Source organism: Ahaetulla prasina, chromosome 10, assembly GCF_028640845.1.
Source record: "Ahaetulla prasina isolate Xishuangbanna chromosome 10, ASM2864084v1, whole genome shotgun sequence".
Classification (NCBI taxonomy): domain Eukaryota; kingdom Metazoa; phylum Chordata; class Lepidosauria; order Squamata; family Colubridae; genus Ahaetulla; species Ahaetulla prasina.
The window spans coordinates 5,025,129-5,051,649 of NC_080548.1; the positions used below are offsets into that span (position 1 = coordinate 5,025,129).

A 26,521-nucleotide genomic window follows, 5' to 3' on the forward strand; every position below is an offset into this window, starting at 1 on the left:
GGCACATGTTGGCAAAAAGGTTAGCCATCGCTGACCTAGACTTTCATGTTTGCCTCTGTTCAAATCCCAAGAAAGAAAACCTCCAACTCCATTGAAGTAGAGAAGAGGTACTTTTACTGAGTTTGAAATGATATCAGCAAAAGAAAATCAAGATTTGAGTGAACAGGCATGAATGTTACATATTGAAAGTTTCCCCAAATCCCCCCCTCCCCCAGGGAGCCAGGCTGAATGTCCAATCCCCATTCAGCTGCGCAATAATTCATGAAAGCAAACCTCACTTTTTATTCACGTGGGCTGTCTTCACACCAGCTCACTTCCCCAACCCCAATGCCATGCCCCCGTTACTATGGCAGCCAATAGCAAGCAAGCATCAAAGGGAAAACCCATGCTGGAGATCTTGGCTGACATGGACTGAGTTGCCATTTATAAGTTGTCTGTTGATTTGCCATCTATGTCTTGATTGTTAGATTTATTGCTTTTTCCAGCCTCTCACAACCTTTTACATCTTCATGCCATTCATAACCTGCTTGATCATCAGAGCCTTTTTTTAACTTTTAAAGCATTTTTTACAACCTGTTCAGCTGAATAGGTTGTAAAAAAATGCTTTTAAAAGTAAAAAAAAAGATCGCGCGCCACAGCTGATTATCCCCCTATGCACACTGTTCTACTTACCCCATGCCTCCTTTTGGCATGCACTGTGCGCATGCGCGCCTGCACTTTGTACCTGGTAGTACGTGAAGGCAGCCAGCAAACCGATAGTAAACCGGTTCAGATTTCACCACTGGTCTGACTTTTCTACAAAGAGCCAAGATTTGACCTTTGAGAAACTGTGTGACAATAGTTAACAAAACATGTTTTAAGTTAGGAATGAAGAAAGCATTCTACTCCTGGCGACAGGTTTGTTTGGAATCTGAGAGAGTCCAATAATTCTCCTGTTAATCACTGAGGAACACAGGTGTTTGTGAATGCCATTGTACTAATTTGTTGGTGGCCTTCCAAATGGCATGTGATTGGGCCATTGTGGAAACAAGATGATGGATGGGAAGAAATGTTGACGCGATCGAGCACAGAGTTTCTCAGGTTCTTTTCTCCTCTAATTAAGCATCAATCAGTTCTACAATTCTTTAATACGGTTTGTTTATAATTAGATGTATACATCCCACTTTTATTTGTACCATTCAGAGTGGCGTATGTATATTTCCACATCCTATGTTGCTCAGGACATCAAACTGTGAGCTGGGTTGGTTCAGAGAGAGCACAGTTGGCCCCAAACCACCACCAGCTTCCATTCTAAGGGAGGGCTGGAAATCAGGGTCTCAATTTCTAGCTTGGTACCTTTAACCACAAGGCCAAATAGACTCTTTTATTGTCTAATGCAGTCCTGTGTAAAACATATGGAAATATAAGTGTCAGATAGGGATAGTGGTTGCACTGACAGACTATGTGTTCCTCTACTCTATTTTATCTAGCTACATGTTTTAAAGATGTGCAGCTAACAGTTCTTGTTGGAATCAATCTAAAGTGGCTAATTGCAGCAGTTGTAGGTCAAAGAAAGAACAAAGGAAAGATCACAAAACAATAGAAAAGAACAAAACAAGCATAACAGCAATCAACAGCTTTTGTTAGTGCCCAGAACTTTCTGAAAAAGCCAAGTTGCATCTAATGCATGAAAGTGTGCCCTAAACTAAACAATGTTCAACTGGTTAACAATAATTTGCTTTTAAAGTCCTTTCAAAGGGGAAGAAAATTATCCTGATGAAATGTAGAATTCTTGCAGTGATGAGGTGGCCATGTGAATATCCCTCTGGTCTCCTGCATGACTTCTCATGCATCCATTCAAAGTTCTCCACTAAGAGATGTTCTTGGCATGAGTGAAAACTATGCAACCCATGACATGCTGGGTCACTGTTTCAAATATATTTCCTTTACTGGATTCCTACATATCTTCAACGAGGGCAGAGCTTCTAATGTATTAGAAAAATTCTTAAAAATTCAGGGAGATATTCAGAGTACATCTTGCAAGTAACCCATGTTGTACTGTATAACAAAGTCAAACGTTAGCAGTTGACCACAGGAAATATTTTATGGCATTTTGTACTGTATCATAAAATGTTTTATGAAATTTGCCAAATGTTAGTTCCACAGAAATCTTGGATCCCAGATTTTGGATGCATTCTGTACATTAGCCCATTTGAGGTACCTTGGTTCAAATCATCTGTTGCCCTGTGATGCTTAGTTTCATCCAGTTAGAAGTCATAGACACAAAGAATTTTAATAGTATATTAAACTGTGCCTCCAATATTGGCATTTGTCCCTAATCTCAAGGACTAATGTGAGCAAGCATTGCATTGTGACATCACTTGGGCTGATGGTATGAATGACTTGGACAAATTTGCTGAATTTCTTGGCCATTCATGTTTTCCAGATGGAACCCAGAATTTCTTGGTGCTCAATAAAAGTCAGATTTTAAGATAAATGTTTTCAAATATATGCAAATATCTTCAAAGCCATTAATTTTGTCTGGAAGTACCCCTTTTTTCTTTGACACATCCTTGGAGAGTGAAATGTTTTTTGGAAGGAGATTCACTAAGAGTCCTGTCTCAGTACACCCACCTTCATTTTTGATAAAGGAAGTTTTAATGTTAATTTCATCAACCTAACAATTGACTTGACCTAAAGCAGCAGTGAATTTTCAAAAAAGCTTTCTCTTATGCCAGCATTAATTGCTTTAATGACTGTCATTAAAATGCAGGCCAGAGGCAGAGGAATCCACATTCAAAGTGATTTTAAAAAGAAGTCATATTTCACTGTTTTTTCATCAAGATTTCTTGTGTTCTTTAGACAGAGTGGGCAAATGGTTGAAACAATAGCAAAAAATTTTCAAATTTTTAAATCTAAATTTTAATAATCAGCCTTTAAAATTTGCTCTTTTAAATGTTGTTTTAAATTGTATATATTTTGTTTTTATTCTGGCTGTACACCGCCCTGAGTCCTTCGGGAGAAGGGCGGTATAAAAATTTAATAAATAAATAAATAAAATAAATAAATAAAAGTCACAAAGCTGGTTTAACCAGCTATAGAAAAACCCTGATCTCTGTTCAAACTATCTTCAGTTTTTTTTTTAAAAAAGTTGAAAATAAGATCTTCAGATTTAGTGAATGAACTAAAATGATTTTGAAATAGATCATTTTTTTTAAAGCCACCAAAGCATTCAAACTTCTCAGCCCTATCAATGGATTTCACCCGTAGTGATTTAAAACATTTTGGGCCAACATGTGGCTAATGTTTATGAAAAGAAAAAAAAATGTTCTAGGTGAGGAGAACCAAGCTGCTGAAAATCTGTATTTAAACAACATCCTAGAAACATCCTAGAAAGACCGCCTGCTGCTACCTTATGCCTCCCACCGACCCGTACGCTCTCACAGAGAGGGCCTTCTCAAGGTGCCGTCCGCCAAACAATGTCGGCTGGCGGCCCCCAGGAGTAGGGCCTTCTCTGTGGGAGCACCAACACTCTGGAACGAACTCCCCCCTGGCTTACGTCAAGTGTCTGATCTTCGGACCTTTCGTTGTGAGCTTAAAACGTATTTATTCATTCAAGCAGAACTGGCATAAATAGTTGTTTTTAAATTGGGGTTTTAATAATATTTTAAATTTTTTAAATGTTTTAATTATCGGCCGCATAGTAATAGTTCATTTTAAATTCTTTTAATTGTATATATTCTGTGTTTTATTTTGGCTGTACACCGCCCTGAGTCTTTCGGGAGAAGGGCGGTATAGAAATTTAATAAAATAAATAATAATAAAATAATAATAAATAAAATATTACTTTAAAAGACAGTGTCATTTTCTGGAGGAATTCTGTATCCCAGAGAGATGTGTTTTGTCTTATTCCGGCTCTAGTCCATTGGGGCCTTGACAGATGTTGCTGTATTGTAAACAAAACAAATTAATTAAAGGAAAATCAGAACATCGGCACTTTCATAATTGGCTAATCTATCGGCCCCCTAATATAATTAATTATGTTCATACAGCTGGAAGCTGCCATAAAGGGAAAAACACTGCTGATTAACTCTATCAGAGAGGGACAGTTTTCCTAACCAGGGGCTCAAACTGAAGCGCTCCTCTTGTATTTGACTCATACAGAAGCCATCAACATTTCAGAGAAACTTTCCCAAGACTTTTATATGGTTTTCCCATTTTTCTCCATTCTTTGAAGCCCAGACAAATAAAAGAAAGGAAAGACATGATGGATTTTGTGAGTGCCTTTCCAGAAAACGGGGTTGGAGGGAGATCAATTCTTCCCCAAGGAGAAAACACCAAGGAGTCATTCTTACATCCCATTAACTATTGACTTATGACCGCAGATGAGCCCAAAATTTCCATCGTTAAGCAAGACAGTTGTTAAATAAGGTTTACCACATGTTGTAATCTTTCTGGTTAAGTGAATCACTGCAATTGTTAAGTTAGTAAAAACGTTATTAAGTGAATCTGGCTTCCCCCTTGACTTTGCTTTTCAGAAGGTGGCAGAAGAGTCACATGACTCTGGGACCCTTTGGCTGTCATAAATATATGCCAGTTACCAAGTGTCCAAATTTTGATCACATGACCACGGGGATGTTGCAATGGTCGTAAGTCTGAAAAACAGTTATAAGTCACTTTTTTCAGTGCAATTGCAACACAGTGCAGACTGCAATCAGTCACTAAATGAATGATTGTCAGTTAAGGACTACCAATACTACAAGGACAACTTGGCTAATTGTTTTTAGAAATCCTGTCCTTATGATGTTGGCTTTCTCCTATGCCCCAGACCATCATTTAGAGTTAACTAGCTGGATACCTGTGCTACACTATGAAACTATGTGATAAATTGACGCTTACAGTTTGAAAATTAATGAGTAGTTACAATCGGCCTCTCCTATCCCCTTCACTCCCTCAGGCTTGCCCCACAGAAGCCTCCCCAATCCTATTCCCAGTTGCTGCAGTGAAAGTAAATCTGAAAGTGAAACTCCTCTCCTCTGCTTGTGTTTTGCATTTGGAACTGATTTCTTTTCAGGTGGGGAGGGGGAGTACAACTCTTTAGCATCAGAGGGCTGTTTGGAAAATGAAACAGTATTTGCTGTGTGAGCAAGAAGAAGAGAGGAAGGAGCCTGGCCATGGCTTAGGTCACGTGTTCTGTATTAAACCTTATGACTACAAGTTACAGTTAGTCCTTACAGCAGGGATGAAATCCAGCAGGTTCTGACAGATTCTGGAGAACCAGTAGCGGAAATTTTGAGTAGTTTGGAGAACCAGCAAATACCACCTCTGGCTGGCCCCAGAGTGGGGTGGAAATGGAGATTTTGCAGTATCCTCCTCCTGCCACACCCACCAAGCCACACCTACCAAGCCATGCCCACAGAACCAGTAGTAAAAAAAATTGGATTTCACCACTGCCTTACAGTCACAATTGAGACCAGAATTTTCTTTGCCAGGCAAGGTGATTGTTAACTGAGTCACACCTGATTTTACAACCTTCTTTGCAATGGTTGTGAAGTGAAACACTGCAGTTGTTAAGTGAATCACACAGTGGTTAAGCAAATCTGGCTTCCACTGTTGACTTTGCTTGCCAGAAGCTAGCTGGGAAGGTCGCAAATGTGATCATGTGACCCTGGGACCCTGTAACTATTGTAAAAATATAGGGTGGTTGCCAGAATTGCCTGCATTTGGGTCACGTGATTGTGGGGCTGCTACAGTGATTGTCACTGCAAGGTCTATTTTTTCCAGTGTTATTGTAACTTCAGACACTAAGCAAATGGTTGCAAATGAAGGACTACCTGTGTAGGAAAGTAGGTGTTTGGTTTCTGGCACAGTTTATTTTACTTAACCCTATTAGTTTTTAGAATTTTATTCCACCTATTTTTTCATATAAACTTACATAATACTCCTTCCTCTTACTGCTTTCCCCACAGCTTTCCCTTACTTTCCCCTGTGAAGTGGGTTGGGTCTAAGAGAGAGTGATTAGCCCAAAGTTACCCAGCTGGCTTTCATACCAAAGATGGGAGAAAAATTCACAGTCTTCTGGTTTCTAGCCTGGTGCCTTACCCATTACACCAAAGAGGCTCTATTTACTTACTTATATTATTCTTCCAAATCGATGCTCTTTTGCATAGGATGAATAAATAAGTGCTGCTCCCAATTAGATCTTGGCCACCAGGTCAGCAGAATTATGCTGGCATCCTTTCCTGCTGACTTAAGGCCTGGAGGAAAAGACATTACGAGGACTCCGAGGCCGAGTTTGATCAAAAGAGAATGAAGGCCATGCGGCCTTGAGAAAGGATGACAAAGGGGATAGGTTGACTCTCTTCAACACCTGAAAGGAGGTCGCACAGAAGATCAAAAGCTCATCTCTCTTGTTCCAGAGCAAGAGATGTAGAATAACAAACCTGAGTTACAGAACAGTAGAAAATGAGTGTTGAAGGCCATGGTCAGAAAAGTCAAGATGTGACTTACGGTGGTGGTGGTGATATTGAAATTCTGCCTGTTTTTTTAAAAATGTAAATGTGGATGCTTGGATTTGAATTTTGATTCCTGCCCTCTACAGGACTTGACTTGATGGCCTCAAATACAAGCAGTCCTTGACTTTCAACCATTTGTTTAGTGACCATTCAAAATTTCAATGGCATTGAAAAAAAACTACTTACAACCATCCTTGCACTCATGACTACTGCAGCATCTCCAGAGTCACATGATCAAAATTCAGGCACTCATCAACTGGCAGGTACTTAGGAGCATTGCAGTGACCTTCCCAGCCAATGGGGGAAAGCTGGATTTGCTTAACAACTGTAGTGATTCACTTAACAACCATGGTAAAGAAAGCCAGGAAATGGAGCATGACTCACTTAACAACTACCTTGCTTAGCAACATAAATTCTGGTCCCAATTAAGGTCATAAGTCAAGGACTGCCTATATCTCCCCAGTTCTAGGATTCTGGTTTAGATCCCATCCAGTTTCATGCAGAAAAATTTACTCCTTGTTCCTTACCTGCTGTGTTTATCCAATGACTTGATAGATGGAAGTTTGAGCGCCCATATTTTTCCACATCTGGGAGGAATAACCAGAAATCATCTAGGCAAATGCAAGAAACAGCTGTAAAACTCTTGGAGCGATAAAGATCAGAATTAACCATTTCTAATAGTTACTTGGCCTGGAAAACCACATCTTGCTTCTGGTTTAAACCAGCAGGGGGCAGCAAAGTCCTGTTGAACGGCCTGGTGGCAGCACTTTAACACAACTGGAGCAGGGGTTCCTGGCCCAAAACAGAAAGTAGCATTTGGAGAACTTGTAGCAGAGTTTTTTTGGGAGAAGCAGCTCATGAATTGGGTGTGAAGCAGTAAATTTTCAGGTTTCTTATAACTTGCTTGAGCCTTGTAACAGTGATCCTGATGAATATTCTGCACCTCATGCAGACCCAGACTGGACAATTTTTTTGTCCTACTTGAAAGGTTTGACACCATTGAAGCGTGATTTGAAGCACGATTAGCATCCCGTGGAAAAAAATATATAACTCAGATAAGTGAAGCTCCAACATGCGAAATCTTATCCCAAGCCAACAACCACAACAGCAAAAAACTATCAACCCTGCAAGTAATATTTCCAACGTCAACTATGACACGATTGAACATGAACAGAAGTGTCCCAATGCTATCTTATTTGGACTTAAGGACACCAATGAATCCAATGACATCACAAAGGTCTGCAATATCATCAGCAACTTTCAAGCATCAACCATCTCTCCAGATGAAATCATCAACATTTTCCATGACGGTCCTGAGTTCAAGAACAGTGATGGCTCGATTCTCTGCAGAATCGTTTGCAACAGTGCTGGTATTCAAATTTTTTTACTACCAGTTCTGTGGGTGTGGCTTTTTTGGTGGGTATGGCTTGGTGGTCATGTGACTGAGTGGGCATGGCTAGGTGGTCACGATCCTAGTTTCCCATACTAGGATTCCTGCATCCGGACCCGAAAGGGTCATAGAGATAAACCAGATAAACCAGATTCCTACAGCTCTGAACCCTTAAGGCGAACCAAATACAAATGGTCCTTGCTTAATGACCGGTTGCTTAGCAAGTTTCAAATTTACAACTGACCTCCCCAGAGGTATTTGACCTATTTTTGGAGTTTCGACAGCCATGCACACACACTTATGACCAGTTACAACATGCAACATAGTCATGTGACTGAGTTTTTCTATGTTTTTTACTAGTTTCCAACAATTCCTTCTGGTTTCCATTTAAAAATGCCCATTGAGGAAAACTGACTTGTTTAATAACCACAGTGTTTGCTTAATGATCATAATGTTTATTTATTTATTTATTTATTTAATTGGATTTTTATACCGCCCTTCTCCCGAAGGACTCAGGGCGGTTTACAGCCAGGTAAAATAGAACAAAAATAAATACAAGATAAAAATCATATTTAAAAAACTTATTAAATTGGCCCAAATTAAAATATCATTAAAACAATAAAACCTCAATTTAAAAACTAAACTCCTACTCCAGTCCTGCACAAATAAATAGATATGTCTTAAGCTCGCGGTGAAAGGTTCGAAGGTCAGGAAGTTGGCGGAGTCCTGGGGGAAGCTCATTCCAGAGGGTGGGAGCCCCCACAGAGAAGGCTCTTCCCCTGGGGGTCGCCAGCCAATATTGCCTGGCGGACTGCATCCCAAGGAGTCCCTCTCTGTGAGAATGCACGGGTCGGTGGGAGGCAGTCAGTGGCAGTAGGCGGTCCCGTAAATAGCCCGGCCCTATGCCATGGAGTGCTTTAAAGGTAGTAACCAGCACCTTGAAGCACACCCGAAAGACCACAGGTAGCGAGTGCAGCCTGCGCAGGAGTGGTGTCACATGAGAGCCACGAGCGGCTCCCTCTATCACCCGCGCAGCTGCATTCTGGACCAACTGGAGCCTCCAGGTGCTCTTCAAGGGGAGCCCCATGTAGAGAGCATCACAGTAATCCAAGCGAGAGGTAACGAGAGCATGAGTGACCGTGCATAGGGCATCCCGGTCAAGGAAGGGGCGCAACTGGCGAATCAGGCGAACCTGATGAAAAGCTCTCCTGGTGACGGCCGTCAGGTGATCTTCAAAAGACAGCCGCCCATCCAGGAAATGCCCAAGTTGCGCACCCTTTCCATCGGGGCCAGTGATTCGCCCCCAACGGTCAGCCGCGTCTGCAGCTGACTGTACTGGGGTGCCAGCATCCACAGCCACTCCGTCTTGGAGGGATTGAGCTTGAGCCTGTTTCTCCCCATCCAGACCCGTACGGCTTCCAGACACCGGGACAGTACTTCGATAGCTTTGTTGGGGTGGCCTGGGGTGGAAAAGTACAGCTGCGTATCATCAGCGTACAGTTGGTATCTCACCCCAAAACCACTGATGATCTCACCCAGCGGCTTCATATAGATGTTGAACAGAAGAGGCGAGAGAATCGACCCCTGCAGCACCCCACAAGTGAGGCGCCTTGGGGTCGACCTCTGCCCCCCTGCCAACACCGTCTGCATCCGGTCAGAGAGATAGGAGGAGAACCACCGATAAACGGTGCCTCCCACTCCCAAACTCTCCAACCGGTGCAGCAGGATACCATGGTTGATGGTATCAAAAGCTGCTGAGAGGTCTAATAGGACCAGGGCAGAGGAATAACCCCTGTCCCTGGCCCTCCAGAGATCATCAACCAACGCGACCAAAGCAGTCTCCGTACTGTATGCGGGCCGAAAGCCGGACTGGAACGGGTCCAGATAGACAGTTTCATCCAGGTATTGGGGTAGTTGACATGCCACCACACTCTATACAACCTTTGCCTCTTTGGCCAAATAGGTTGTAAAAAAATGTTTTTTTAAAAAAAGAGGCTCTGACGATCGCGTGGCTCAGCTGGGCATGGATGGAGGGGCTAGGGATTATTGCTACCAGTTCTACGAACCACCTGCCACCATCACTACCGGATCAGCTGATCCTGTCTGAACTGGGAGCATTTCACCCCTGCTCTGAATGCAAAATTTTATTGAGTACATCATTTTGGCACTGATGAGGACAAAACTAGATCTAGCTAATTCCCACATAATTAAGTTATAGGATTAACCCTCCTGCAGGTCACTTTGTCCAATTGAATGTCATTGTATTGTTATGAGAAAAATTCTTTGGGTTTGGCAAACACCTGCTGAAGTGACCTTGGCTCTCACAGCTCATCTGCTTGATGTCTGGAACCTACATTTCATCTCCCCTGGTTCTTTGGCAACCTGAGAAGTGATAATAGCATAAGCATGCTTCAAGCTTGGCACCTGCATTGACATTTGACAGAATGCAAGAAACTAGATGGAAAGGCTGCTTCTACTTAGGAGTTTCTATGTAGGAATCAAATAGACTGTCATGGGCTGAATCAGTCCCTCCTAATCTTGGTGCTTCCAAATAAGTTGAACTTGCCCTCTGGGAATTATGGAAGCTGAAGTTCAAATACCTCTAGAGAGCATCAGATTGGGGAGGAAAGGTTGAGGTTGAGGTCAGTACCTTTTTACTTTATTATTATTTAATTAAACTATATCTTTGTGGAATTGAATATGTTAAGAAGTAGAATACATACTGAAATCTAGCAAAAGGATAAATATTTTGATTATGCTTGCTGTTAAGAGACTGGATGTGTCATAATATGGTCTACATGGCAGGAGAATTCATTCTAGGGGTGTTTGAGAGTCAAAAAAAAGTCAAGATGGCTACTGCGCTTGTGCAGTCAAAGCCCCTTCTCTCTCCAAACATCATAGGTTGTCTTCAGCCTGATTTGCCCTGACAAAAATCTTCCCCCCCCAACAACCAATCATTCATTCCTGTTAGTCTGACCTCCAATGCGTTTTTCTGCGCCAACTCAGAAAGCTCAAACTGCCCAAGGAGCTGCTGATCCAGTTCTACAGAGGAATTATTGAGTCTGTCATCTGCACTTCTATAACTGTCTGGTTTGGTTCTGCAACCCAACAAGACAGAAACAGACTTCAAAGGATAATTAGAACTGCAGAAAAAATAATTGCTACCAACCTGCCTTCCATTGAGGACCTGTATACTGCACGAATCAAAAAGAGGGCTGTGAAAATACTTACAGATACCTCACATCCTGGACATAAACTGTTTCAACTCCTACCCTCAAAACGACGCTATAGAGCACTGTACACCAGAACAACTAGACACCAGAACAGTTTCTTCCCGAACGCCATCACTCTGCTAAACAAATAATTCCCTCAACACTGTCAAACTATTTACTAAATCTACACTACTATTAATCTTCCCATCATTTTTTTGTTTGTTTACATTTATACCCCGCCCTTCTCCGAAGACTCAGGGCGGCTTACAATGTATAAGGCAATAGTCTCATTCTATTTGTATATTTTTTTACAAAGTCAACTTATTGCCCCCCCAACAATCTGGGTCCTCATTTTACCTACCTTATAAAGGGTGGAAGGCTGAGTCAACCTTGGGCCGGGCTCGAACCTGCAGTAATTGCAGGCTCTGTGTTCTAATAACAGGCTTCTCTACTGCCTGAGCTATCCCATCACCCATCTCCTTCCACTTATGACTGTATCACTGTAACTTTGTTGCTTGTATCCTTACGATTTATACTTATATTGATTGTTTCCTGATTGCTTAATTGTAGCCTATGACTATCATTGTGTTGTATCATTAAGTGTTAAATTTGTACCCTATGACTATCATTAAGTGTTGTAAGTGTTGTACCTTGATGAAGGTATCTTTTCTTTTATGTACACTGAGAGCATATGCACCAAGACAAATTCCTTGTGTGTCCAATCATACTTGGCCAATAAAAAATTCTATTATATTCTATTTAATGTGTTTTTCTGCCACACTGTACCCTGGACAATTTGAAACAGTTAATTGACCGCACAATTGAGATTGTCTTCCTCTTGTTCTCTTCTTTCCACTCCTGTCCTTTTTCTTGCCAGTTTTGTGCTGTGAATCTTGGGGAAAAAATCTGCTGGGTTGTGATGGAGAAGAGAGCAGTCAATAAATCTCTTGGCCACTGTGGATGTGACCAGAATACTCTTCCTGGCCAGTCGAGAAACATTGGCCAGGGTAGCTGAAAACTGACTAGAAAGCTGCTAGGTGTCCTGCTGCTATTCCCACAGAGTGATTCCTTCCCACCCCAGCAAAATGCCTCCATGGACCTCCCCTGTCCTGCTGATTCATTTTGATGCTTTGTATCAGCTACAGTTGGCCGGTTAATGACTTTGTGGCTTCCTGCACACATTGGGCTTAATTACTTTTAATCTTGTTTCTGTTCAAACTCAAAGCATAGTTAGAGACCCCACACATCCACTTCATGGTTTGTTTCTATTGCTCCCCTCTTGCAAGAGATTTCAAAGTATCTATAGCAGGACTACCAGACTCTGTAACAACTTTGTTCCTTATGCTATCCTTCTTGTAAACTTACAGGATTCTTTTATTTCGCCATGTATAGGTATACATTTGAATTAGACTGTGATGTTTCTCTGTATCATATATACATGTGTGTATCTGGACATATGCATAATGGCTATCTTTTGATAGCTGAATGCAATGAAATTTCATTTTAATGTATGCTAATTAGTGTACATTTAAAGTGAGAATAAAGTTTCCTATTCTATCCTATTCTTAGTGTATAGTGCAAATCCAGATGTCAGGGTTCCAAGGAACACCCCTAACGAAATAAAGTTCTGAGGCTTGAGGTTCCTCAAAGTTCCAATTTATTAGAGATGTCATGTTGGCACAGCTGGGAAAACCCGAAACTGAAAGCTTCCAGGTTTTCTACACTCAGTTGACAGTTCACAGCCCTGCCCCACACCCACAAGTTCATCACATTGTCCAATCAACTCTTCACGCTCAATTGGATACAATCTTCAGGCAGTCTCCATCAGATGCAGGATGTCCTTGAATATGGAATGTTGTTATGACTAACTTTCTACCGCTCCAACAACAACCCTCTCCCAACTTCCCCAGCTAAAATATGTGGCAGTTAAGAAGCAAAAAGAAAATTGCCTTCCAAAACTGACAGGCTTCCCCCCCTCAGGAAAGGAACGAATCCTGGAACAAGACTGAAGTCAGGGGTTAATACAATTAGCACATTAACCACCTCTCCTCCCCCATGAGGACCCTTAGGCTTATCAGAGAATTTATCATGAAACTGCCTAACTAAGGTGTCTGCCTGAACATCCCAACTCTTCACCCACGTGGCTTCAGACAAGGGGTATCCCTTCCAATGAACCAAATATTGTAAACGTCCCCTCTGCAATCTGGAGCCCAAAATCTTCTTTACCTCATAACGAGTCTCACCCTGCACCACAATTGGCCTTGGGGGAGCAGCAGGTTGAGGTCTCAGTTTAGATCCCACAGCAGGCTTTAACAGGCTGCAATGGAAAACAGGATGAATTTTTCCCAGCATGCGGAGAAGATTTAACTGTACAGTCACTGGATTAATCACTTTCACTATGGGGAAAGGGCCTAAATATTTCAGTCCCAACTTCTTACTCTTCAAACTCAAATGTATGTATTTGGTGGAAAGTTATATGCGATCTCCCACCCAAAAGCAGGGTTGGAGAGATTGGTGTTTGTCTGCTTGCTTTTTGTATGCTTTGGCCGCTTCATTCAGGGCTCTTTCAGTATTCTCCCAGCCTTTCTTTAATGACTCCATCCAGAGTCATGAAAGAAGGCTGTTCTCTCGGCAGTTCTGGCAGTTCTGGCATAGGGACAAATTCCATGCCACTCTAAACTGAAAAGGCCTCAGTCCTGTGCTACTATGCACCGCATTATTGTACGCCACTTCTGCGAAAGGAAGCAAATCAGCCCAATTATCTTGCTGGTAATACACATAACATCCTAGGTATTGTTTCACCATGGAATCAGTACATTCTGCGGCTCCATTTGTACTTGGATGGAAAGCTGAGCTAAGCCCCTGAGATGACCCAATGGACCTCAGGAACTCTCTCCAGAACTTAGCGAAGAACTGAACTCCTCGATCTGAGATCACCCGTCGTGGAACTCCATGCAGCCGGTAGATCTGTTTGACAAACATCTTGGCTAATCTCTTAGCCGAGGGAAATCCAGAACAAGGAATAAAATGGGCCTGTTTGGAGAACAGGTCTATCACAGTCCATATTACGTATTTCCACCACTTTCCAGAAGCTCTACTAGAAAGTCCATAGCTATTTCTTCCCATGGGCGGTTGAAACAAGCCGGGAAGCTTCCCTGGTCTTGTCTTATTGCTGGCACATGTGGCACAACTTTTTACATAGTCCTCCACATCAGCTTTCATCTTTGGCCACCAAAACTGCCATCTAATCACATGAAGGGTCTTTAGAAATCCAAATTGACTAGCCAATAGAGAATCATGGCTACACTGGAGCACCAGGAGTCTCATGCTGTTGGGGATGTAAATTTTCGAACCTTTCCATCATGGGTTGTCAACGTGTCTCGATTGTTGGCTAGCCATGGATCAGTAGATAGTGCTGCCTTCAAGTTGGCAGTTAACTTCCCATTGATGGGGTCAGTCTGCCTGCTGGCCTGACTCCGAGTAGTGACTTGCGCCGCACTCTGTGTGTCTGGGATGATGGCATGGACAACGTCCTCCCTCTGGCTGTCATACTGGGGTTTCCTTGACAGGGTATCTGCAAGCAGGTTCTTCCTCCCTGGGATGTATTTCAGTTTGAAATCAAACCGCTTGAAGTATTGCACCCAGTGGACCTGTTTGGGGGAGAGCCTTCGTGGGATCTTTAAGGCTTCGAGGTTTCTATGGTCTGACCATACCTCAAAGGGGATCTTGGCTCCCTTTAGGAAGTGTCGCCATGATAGAAGAGCCCAACGAACAGCAAAGGCTTCCTTCTCCCATACTGCCCATCTCCACTCAGTGTCTGTAAGTTTTTTGGACACATATGCACAGGGAAGCAGCCATCCTTGAGGGTCTTCCTGGAGGAGCACTGCTGCCACTGCAACGTCGCTGGTGTCAGCCTGGACACTGAAGTGTGTATCTGGGTCTGGGTGGTGAAGGATGGGCTCCTCTGCAAACCACTGTTTCAAGCTTTCAAACGCTTTTTGACAGCTTAGCGTCCAGGCTAGTGGCTGTGTCGGCTGTGGATTTGCGGGGGAGGGTCCTGTCTTTAGCAGTTCAGTAAGCAGCAGATCCACTTCCGTGAAGGCTGCGATGAATTGCCGGTAGAAGTTAGTAAACCCCAGGAAACTTTGCAACTGTTTCCTGGTGCAAGGGGGCTGCCAATCAAGTACGGCTCGCACTTTCCTGGGATCCATCTCTATACCTTTGTTCGACATTAGGTAGCCCAGGTAGTCCAGAGAACTTTTGTGAAACTCACATTTGGACAGCTTCGGATAAAGTTTTGCAGCTAACAGTTTCTTTAGCACTTGTCGGACTAGTTTCACATGTTCTAATGTCTTACTGAATATGAGAATGTCGTCTAAGTAGACAGGAACCCCCTTGTATAAATGTTCATGCAGCATTTTATTAATCAATCGCATGAATACTACAGGGGCTCCTAGGAGACCAAAGGGCATGACTTTGAATTGGATGCTACCTAATGGGCAGTTGAAAGCAGTCTTCCATTCATCCCCTTCCTTTATGTGCACCCTGTAGTAGGCTTCTCTCAAGTCAAGTTTAGTAAACACTTTGCCTTTTGAAAGGTAGTTCAGTAGGTCTTTCATGAGGGGAAGGGGGTAGGTGTTTTCCATGCATACCACATTTATTCCACAAAAATCCATGCAGAGTATCATCCCTCCATCTTTCTTTTCTTTAAACAGCATTGGGGTGGCTACTCTGGATTTTGCAGGTTGGATGACTCCTCGGGCTAGGTTAGTATTGATGTTCTTCCTCAGCTCAGCCATCTCTTTTGGGGTCATTGAGTACATCTTTGGTTTACGGAGTTTGGCTCCGGGCTCGATCTCGATCGCGCAGTCAGTGTGGCGATAAGGGGAGAAGGATATTGCACTGCCTACTTCAGCCAGGTCCCTGTATTCCTTGGGGACCTGGGGAGTCCCAGGTAGGGCTTCGATGGCCACTGTGGCTGCCTCTTGTTGGTGGGGCCCCTGAGGGCTCATCTCAGTGGGTTCGGCTTCAGGAGGGACGGGCAGCAAGGGGCCCACCCCTATCCTTACTTTTCGGTAGCCATTCTCTCATTTGATTGTAAGGACCCATTTGTAAGGGCCCACTAGCCAGGCGAGTCCCAGGATGATTGACTCTGCCATTTTTGGGGCTACTATGAATCGAATGAGTTCTGTGTGGATCCCCAGTTCCAATCTGACAAGCTCAGTGACCCGTGTAGCAGGGGTGCCCCCTATTAAAGACCCGTCTACTTGCTGAAAGTGTATGGGGCGGCTTAAGAGGCGTGTCTTTATGCCTAGCTGCTGAACAATGGGGATGCTAATCAAGCAACGGGTGCAGCCGGTGTCTATTATTGCTGCGACCTCTCCATGCATCCCTGTCTCTGGCACTGTCAGCTTGACCTTGACCTTACCATCAGGTTGTCTTTGCCGCTGCTACTGCTGGCCGGCACAGGCAGCAGGTCTTTGATCGAGGTCTCTTCACTCTCTCCAGGGGGAGGGGAAGTCTTGACTGCATGCCGGGCAATTCTGTGGGCATTCAAGGGCTTTCATGGGTCCCTTCTGCCTTGGGCTGACATGGTGGGGCATGGTTGTGGAACTGGCACAGGTGCCAGACACTCCGCAGCTCGATGACTCACTTTTCTACAATGGTAGCATTTGATCACCCCTGTAGTTTGAGCAGGAGGGGTTTCAGTAGGGTTTGTTGGAGGATGTCTAGCAAAAGTTTTCCCTGGGGACCTCTCAGCTGAGGGGTTATGGCATGGGTGAACTTCTCTATCAAGAGCTATTGACATAATATACCAGTCTTGCAGTCGCTCTAGCACCCCCCCGGATTCCACAGGCAGTCCTGACTTCTTGACCAATGGCTTCTTTAAAATAATGCAGAAGTATTCTGTCCAGCCAATGTCCAAGGTTCCCCACAACCCGTCTAAAGTCCCATACGAAGTCCTTTATGAGTCAATTTCCTTGCCTCATCATCTTTATCTTGGCTTCACTCTTGTTGATTCGGTCTTGGTCTTCAAATCTGGCCCGGAGCAGCTCAACAAAACTTTCAGCATCATTTAATTTAGCAACCCCCTCATTATGCAGCTGGGCTATCCAGTCAGCAGCATCTCCCTCATTCATCCCCTCTGAGATCGCAGATACTAAGTCGCGATCTGTTTCGTACTGCTTTCCATACTGATCTATATGAGCCCATATTCAGCTGAGGAAATAGGCAAGTTCGGTAGGCTTGCCGTCTAATCTGTGGTGGCGGGACCCTTGCTGGTGGAATTGCCACAGCAACTGGAGGTGAGGCAGGGACCTATTGGGGTGCTGCGGTGGTCGGCAGGGTGAATGCCGGTGGCTGAACTGGAACCTGCAGTGGTGGCACTGCTGGCTGCTAGATCAGACCCCATGGCATTGCTGGGATCATTGGGACAAAATGTGCCCATAGTGATCCTGTAAGTGGGGGAGCAGATGGCGCTGGCATCCACTGGCACTGGACCCACCTCTGGCCAGGATAGAATTCTCAGCCTGGGGGATAAATTCCGCAGGGGGTAGCATGAAGTCAGTTTGACAAGGGCTGGATACGGGACGACATCCAGGCAATCGCTCTTTCAGTCTCATCTCTAGAGTTGGATCATGCTGGCAATTTTTCCTGGAATCCATCTCCCTGGACCGAGTGCCCAGGCTTTGCATCGTCTCTGCAGCTTCAAGGCCTTGTACCATGCCTTCAGAAGGAGAATACTGGGTCTCAATAAACTTTCCAGTATGTGCTCCCATGACTCCCTCTGCAATTTTCTCTCTCTCTTCCATCTTCACTGAATCTTCACACCACCCAAGCTTTAGGTTGGTGCTGGGGCTCAGCACCCCATTCAGCCCCCTTTTGGGGTGCTGCTTAGTTATTTAGGAGTTTTAGGTTAATGTCAGGGTTCCAAGGAACACTCCCAACGAAATAAAGCTCTGAGGCTTGAGGTTCCTCAAAGTTCCAATTTATTAGAGCTGTCATGTTGGCACAGCTGGGAAAACCCGAAACTGAAAGCTTCCAGGTTTTCCCCACACAGTTGACAGTTCACAGTCCTGCCCCAAACTCACAAGTTCATCACATTATCCAATCAACTCTTCATGCTCAACTGGATACAATCTTCAGGCAGTCTACATCAGACGCAGGCAAAAGTCCTTGAATATGGAATGTTGTTATGACTAACTTTCTACCGCTCCAACAACAACCCTTCCCAACTTCTCCAGCTAAAATATGTGGCAGTTAAGAAGCAAAAAGAAAATTGCCTTCCAAAACACCAGATTGCTTGAGTCCTCCACTTACAACCATTCATTTAGCAACCATTTGGAATTACAAAGGCATTGAAAAAAATGACTTTCAACTCGTCCGTGCACTTATGACTGTTGTAACATTCCCCCGGTCATGGGATCAAAATTTGGGCACAATAGAACTTCTGGTGGCGCCACCTTCTTCGATGAGTTCCTAATTAAGGAGCTCCGTATTGAACTTCGTAAAAGCCAGGAAAATGCCGGCTTTAATCTTTTTCCCTGGATGAAAGGGAAAGATAAGAGCTGCGGGGGTGTGGTAGACCTCCCCAGGGGCTTTGTTTTTTATTAAGCAGAGCCCTGAGGGTCGAGTCCCATAAATCATCCTGCCAAGCTCCGTCCTTCAGTGCGCACCTGCAAAAGCAGGAAAAGAAGAAAGTGTCCATCTCTGCTACTTGTCTTATCTTTATGGATTTCTATAAGCAGACGGAATGAGTACGAGTGAACAATTACTGGATTGCAAGTATTTTTGATTTCCTGACTTCTACCCTTTTAAAAAGAGAAACTTTTTTTTCTTTGTTTCAACTGACTCTTTAAGATGGCGCCTGAAAGGGAGTGAAAGTGAAGAATGGAATTCTAAACAGCCTGTGTAACTAAGAAGCTAAGAAATGTTATCTGTGGATTTTAATGAAGTGAAGTGAGCTCTCCTATACTTAAAGGGGAAAAGAGAAGACTTATATTTTATATTTCTAGACTTATATTTTGTGAATCTTAAAAACTGAAATGGCTACTAAACCACCTAAGACTGGGGGTAGAAGGGGTTCTGAACCAGCTTTAGAAGATTTGATTAAAGAACAAGGGAAAGTTTTTGAAGAAAAGTTTAAGGAGATAATGGATAATAATGAGAAAATAAGAGAAGAAATAAAAGAGAATAATAAAAAAATAAGAGAAGATATTCTGATGGCTTTCCAAGGTTTGGCAAAAAGACTGGAGGTGGTGGAGGAGGAGGTGCAAGAAATTGCTCAGTCAAATCAGCAAATAGAAAATAGAATGGGGAATGCAAATCAAATTGGACAAAATGAAGATCAAGTGGTGGTGATGCAGTATAGAATGATGGAAGGAGCTCTGAGAATTAGGGGCTTGAATGAGGAGAAAGGGGAAGATTTTTTTAAAAAATTATCAGAAGCTCTGGCTGAATTTATTGAACTTGATCCACAAGAGGTTGCTTATCAAATTGACAAAATTTATAGAGTTAATTCCTGGATTGCTAGGCAGAAGAAACTTCCTAGAGACATTGTGGTTTATTTTTTGAAAAGAACAGTGAGAAATCAAATTTTGCAAGTTGCATTTCAGAAAAACTTGAAAATAGGAGAACAGGAGCTGAAGGTTTTGAAAGAGATTCCTCCCAAGATGTTAAGGGATAGAAAGGACTTTACATTTTTTACACAAGAGCTTAAGAAATACCAGATTCAATTTAGATGGGAGGTTCCAGTTGGTTTGACAGTGTATTATCAAGGAAGGAGATATCGTATTGATACAGTGCTTAAGGCCAAAGATTTTCTTTCCACCGTGCTGAAACTTGAAGTAGAAATAATAGAGAAAAGAATTCAAGAGACTCAAATGGGTGTGGAAGCTGAGGTGATTCCAGTGATGTTACCATCTGAGGAACAACCACAAGAACAAAGACTGATGAGGGGAGCTCTTAAGCGTAAAGAAAAGGAGCAACAAACTCAAAATAAAATTCAGGATTCTGCTACAGAAGCGGTGGGAGGAGCACGGCCGAAGATACGGGAGGACGATCTTCAGCTGATCGCTCAAAAGCTTCAGCAGGCCAGTAATGGCAAATAAAATCTTGACTTGGAATGTCAATGGTTTGAATTCAGCTCAGAAGAGAAGAAAAATATTTCATTATTTGAAACAATTTAGAAATGATGTAATTTGCTTACAAGAAACGCATATTAAACTATCAGATCAAAAGTACTTAATAAACTCAAAGTTAGGTAAACATTTTATTGCCTCTGCTTTGGACAAAAAACATGGCATAGTGGTTTATTTGAGAAAAGATATACCAGCCAAGTTAATAGAGGCAGATATTCACGGAAGATATATTGCTATTGAACTTACAATAGAAACAAAAAGGACCCTCTTGTTTGGTATATATGCACCCAATCAGCAACAAGAAAATTTTATAGAATGTTGTATGATAAGTTGATTCTATGGGATTATAAATCGTGTATTATATTGGGAGATTGGAATGGAGTAATAGATACACGAAAGGACAAGAGAATTTCTTCCAAGAAGATACCTGCACATGCAAAGCTGCCTAAATCCTTTTTTGACATGATAGAAGATTTTGAGTTGAGAGATGTATGGAGACTGGAATTTGGAGGAAAGAGACTATACTTTTTCTCTGATAGGCATCAATCCTTCTCACGTACTGATTTTATTTTAATTTCTAATGATTTGCTTTTAAGGTGAAGAAAACTAAGATATTTCCAAGATGTTTGTCTGATCATAGTCCTGTTTGGATGGAATTGCAATATGGAAAAGAAGGTAGAAGAACTTGGAGATTAAATGAAAATTTGTTTAGATATCAGGATAATGTAAATCAATGTAAAAAGCAGATGAAAGAATTTTTTGATTATAATTTGAATAACGAAACATCGATAGAAATGGTTTGGGATGCCAGTAAAGCTTTTATGAGAGGTGTATTAATATATATTAATAATAGACAGAGAAATAAGCAACAAAGACAGCGTAGGTATTTAGAAGAGGAAATTTATAAGAAACAACAATTATTAATACATAACCCATGATCAAAAACTTAAAGATGCAATAAAGTTATTACAGAATCAATTTAATATGATAATGGCTGATCAGGTGGCAACAAATATACAATATGCCAAACATAATACTTTTGTAATGCAAATAGACCTGGTAGGTGGTTACCATATAGCTTAAGGAAAAGACAAAACAACATACTATAGAAAAAATAGAATATAAAGGTAAAGAGAGATATCAACAGGATAAAATTAAAAAAGCTTTTTTAGAATATTATACAAATTTATATCTTAAAGATAATATATTGAACAGGGATATTGATAATTATTTGAAGGAATATAAGGTTAAAAATTTAACTTTAGAACAAACGGATGAACTGAATCGGCCTATAACTTCTGAAGAAATTATTTTGGTAATTAAACAATTAAAAATGGGGAAAACTCCTGGTACGGATGGGCTTACAGTTAGTTATTATAGGAATTTACAGGATGAGATGTTAGGTCCACTTAAGGAATTATTTAATCAGATACAATTAGGAGGGGGAATTCCCCCCTCATGGAGAACCTCTTTTATTTCATTGATACCAAAAGAGGAACAGGATTGTTCCAAACCTGGGAACTATAGGCCAATCTCACTTTTAAATAATGATTATAAGATTTTTGTTAAAATAATAGCTAATAGATTAATGTTGATTTTGCAGTGAAGAATTCATAATGATCAATCTGGATTTATAAAAGGGAGACAGATGAGGAATAATGTTAGGCAGATTGTTAATTTACTGGAGTATTTAGAAAAGAAAAATTTTATTCCAGCAGCATTTATTTTTCTTGATGCAGAGAAAGCTTTTGATCGATTGCATTGGGATTTTTTATTTAAATTAATAGAAAAGATGCAATTTGGAGATGGTTTTACAAGAATAATTAGGGCAATTTATGGAGAGCAAACAGCACAGATTATAATTAATGGTAGCTTAACAGAACCTTTTAAGATTGCGAAAGGAACAAGACAGGGATGTCCTTTATCACCATTATTGTTTATTCTAACTCTAGAACCATTATTGGATAAAATAGAGAAGTAAAGGAGATAGAGGGAATTAAAGTTAGACAACATGAATATAAGCTGAGAGCTTTTGCAGATGACCTGGTGATTACCTTAACAAACCCTATAAACTCTAGTAAATCTTTGTTGGAAATAATTGATCAATATTTTTTCAGGGTTCAGGGTTTCAGGGTTTAAGGTAAATCAGAAAAAGACAAAAGTGATAATAAAAAATATGGCCAGACAACAGAAAGAAAAACTAGAGGAAATAACAGGATTTGAAATTGTAAAGAAGGTTAAATACTTAGGGGTCTATATTACATCTTCAAATGTGAAATTGTATAAGAATAACTATGAGGTTTTACGGCAAAAAGTTTAGAAGGAGTTGATTGTTTGGAAAAAATTGCAATTATCCTTGCTGGGGAGAATAGCTGCTATTAAAATGAATGTTTTACCTAGATTTTTATTCCTCTTTCAGATGATACCAATAATTAAGAAAGATAAGAATCTTGAGGAATGGCAGAAGGGAATTAATAAATTTATATGGGAAGGTAAAAAAGCTAGGGTTAAAATGAAAATAATTCAAGATTCCCGGGAAAGGGGAGGTTTAAAAATGCCCAATTTTAAATTATACTATGAAACAGCTGCTCTCTCTGCAATAAGTGATTGGTTTAATTTAATGGAGGAAAGAATTTTGAATATAGAAGGTTATGACTTGCTATATGGATGGCATGCATATTTAATTTATGACAAAAAAGTGGATAAGGCCACGTACTAAAAGAAGAAGGGAAAAATTATACTTGGTTTCAATATGAGCAACTACGTGCTAGATGGAAGGAAGATCAGAAAATTGGTATAGAGCAGAACGAGGGAAATTTGGTAAAGCAAATTAGAAATCATTCTCAGGAGCATATAAAGAGATTGTATAGCATGTTACTTGAAATAGATTCTGAAAGGGACTTGGTAAAGGACTGTATGATAAAGTGAGCACAAAATTTTCAGGAGCCAATATTATTGGAAACTTGGGAAAAAATTTGGGTTAGAAATGTTAAATTCACGCAGGCACAGAATCTGAGGGAAAATTTTTATAAAATGTTTTATAGATGGCATCTAGATCCTAAAAAATTATCGTGTATGTACCCAGATATGCAAGCAAAATGTTGGAGATGTAATTGTGATGATGCTACATATTTTCATATTTGGTGGACTTGTAAGGATATAAAGGCCTTTTGGATAAAAATTTGGTGGATTTTACAAAATGTTTTGAAAAAGAAGATAAAGTTCCTGCCGCAATTTTTTTTGTTGGGAATTATTACGGAGTGTACAGTAATTGAGACTAAATTGATTTTAAATCTAATAACAGCAGGAAGATTACTAATAGCACAATACTGGAAGAAAAAAGAAGTACCTACAATAGAACAATGGATATTGAAAGTTGCCAATTTGGCTGAGATGGCGAAGATATCAGCCTTTTTGAAAGACAATACGCAAGAAACATACTTAAAGGAATGGAAAAATGGATTGACTATATTCAAAGTAGATATCAGACTAAGAGTTATCAGACTGTTTTGAATGATTATGATGTATTATTTTGATTGTTTTGGGGAAGTTAGGAATTGATGATTGTAGGGTATAATTAAGTTGGGACGAACATTTTTTAGCATATGTTTGTTTTATTTTTAACTATCCCTTGTGCTCGTTCTGGGAAGTCGGGGGGGGGAGGGGGGTTGTGAAGGGAGGGGGGAGGGGAGGTGGGGGAAAGGGGGAAATTTTTTTTCTGTAAAACTTTTTGAATAAAAAAAAAATAAAAAAAAATTTGGGCATTTATTTATTTATATGCAGCCCATCTCACTATCATGTGATTCTGGGTGGCATATATACTTAAAATGGCTGCAGTTTCCTGGGGTCAAGTGATTACCATCTACAACCTAGTGTCAGGGTTCCAAGTAACACCCCCAACGAAATCAAACACTGAGGCTTGCAATTCCTCAAAGCTAACTTTTATTAGAGATGTCACATAGGCACATCTGGGAAAACCCGCATCTGAGAACTTCTGGGTTTTCCTCATCCAAAAGAAAGTTCAAGACCTTGTCCACTTCTCCCACATGTCCACCCCTGCTCCCATCAGTTCCTTCACGTACAGAAGACAACCTCCACTTTCTTCTCAGCACAGCTGTTGGACACCATGGCCTGGAACTTCTCTGCAAAGTTTTGTTATGGCTAATTCTACTTCACTCATGCAATCCCCCCTCCCAACTTCCCACGGTAGGATTGTGGCAGGCCTGGATCCTGAAGGCACAAAGGTAATATGGCTTCCAGGCCTGACACCTAGGCTAGGAAGTCCACTTCCCACGAGCAAAATCAATAGGGGAAGTCAGGTTCACTTAATACCTCATGTTTCATTTAACAACTGTGGTGAGTCAATAATGGGGGTGAAACTGATAGTAAAACTGGGTACAATAACTACCTTGCTTATCAAATGGGATGAAGTGGCTAAAATGCTGAGCTTGTCGATCGAAAGGTCGGCAGTTCAGTGGTTCAAATCTCTAGCGCTGTGTAACGGGGTGAGCTCCTGTTACTTGTCCCAGCTTCTGCCAACCTAGCAGTTCGAAAGCACATAAAAATGCAAATAGAAAAATAGGGACCATCTTTGGTAGGAAGGTCACAGTGTTCCGTGCACCTTTGGTGTTTAGTCATGCTGGCCACATGACCACGGAGACGTCTTCGGACAGCGCTGGCTCTTCAGCTTTGAAACAGAGATGAGCACCGCTCCCTAGAGACAGGAACAACTAGCACATATGTGCGAGGGGAACCTTTACCTTTACCTTGCTTATCAATGGAAATTCTGATCCAATTGTGATCAAAGGTTGAGATTAAAAAAAAGGTAAAGGCTTCTCCAGTCCAGTTGTGTCAGAGTCTATGGGGTGGTACCCATCTCTGTTTCTTAGGTGAGGGAGTCAGCATTGTCCAAAGAAGCTTCTGTGCTCGTGTGGCCAGCATGGCTATATGCTGAGGCGCATGGAATGCTGTAACCTACCCAGGGGTGGTATTCACTTACCTTCCTACTGGTTCACAAATGTGCCCGCATATGCCTCGAAAACGTGGAAAAATGGGACACCATGATGTCCGTGTGAGTGGGCAGGGCAGCCTGCAGTCGCTCTTAGTGGTTTGCTCGAACCTAATAGAACCGACTGAATACAAACACTGGTATGGACCAACACTTTTACATATTTATCTACTCGCATTTGCATGCTTTCGAACTGCCAGGTGAGCAGGAGTTGGGGCAAGAATGGGACCTCACCCTGTCATGCAATACTTGAGTCTCAAATTGCCAGCTTTCTGACTGACAAGCCCAGCGTCTTAACTGCTAGGCCATCAACCCTCAAAGTTTGAGGACTACCTTAATTGTTGTCCATCTAAGACCAATACGTTTTGGCACTGCACTGAACTAAGCCGGGTGGGGGAAGTCAAGGGTTGGAGAAGATTGTTGTAGAGGCATTGGAGCTCTGTCCTACTGTAAATTGTTTACTTCTTAATCTTTATAGGCCAGTAAGTCTTGCTGATTCACCTTCTCTGTTGCCTTGTTATTTATTTTCACCCCAAAGCAAAGGAACAGCCCCAGCTGGTTTTAGAGCTTTTACATCCAGCAAGTAGCAGGAACAGCTAGAGCAGAAAAAAAAACCAATGGGAAGAAAAGCAATAATTAAACAAATTTCCCTACCTCAAAGATGTAGGCAGACTTTCTGGGCTTTGACACAACTGGTCAAATGTCCATAGGATTCATAAGCAGCCTTCCAAATATTGCTTCTCCTTCTGTAGATGGCAGAAGACTCTAGCAGAGCAGGAAGCCATAGCCATGAATGCAACCAGGTTGATGGTGAAGTGCAGTTTTCTTTTTCCCAGGATGGAAAGAAACAGTTTCCAGTGTTCAATTCCAGTTGATCTTTCATGCTCAGCATGGCTCTTCCTTTTCTTCTGCTGTCCAGATATTCCCCCCCCCTTCTTTTGCTCTGTCTTGTAGCAGGAAGCATGATAACATTGTCCTCTTTTAAAATTGGCTCTATTCCAGGGCTTTTAATACTAGTCTGCCCTACAGAAATCCAGCAGCTAAAGCCTTCTCCCTTACTTGTTATAAACTGCTCCTCTTTTTAGCCAAGGGAGGAGGATGCTGGCAGGATGGGATGGATGAGAGTGTCCAACACCTCTTATTTGCCAGGCATAATTGTTGCCACACCAAAGGCTTCTTACTAGATTTCCAGCTGTAGACAAAGTTCCCTTTGGAGACCTTCTTTGGAGACCTTCCAGAGCTCCAAGTCCACAGCGATGCCTCCTGCCAGCACCTTG

General features: G+C 41.8%; 1 long non-coding RNA gene across 1 annotated transcript; it reads right to left on the reverse strand.

The window, feature by feature from the left end:
• LOC131204823 (uncharacterized) lies at positions 1–26,144 on the reverse strand. The gene is made up of 3 exons (XR_009156646.1): positions 25,899–26,144; positions 7,022–7,105; positions 1–3,925 (listed from the first exon to the last, which is right to left on the reverse strand). It is a non-coding gene; the product is annotated as an uncharacterized LOC131204823 (long non-coding RNA).
• Positions 26,145–26,521: the final 377 nt, after the last annotated feature.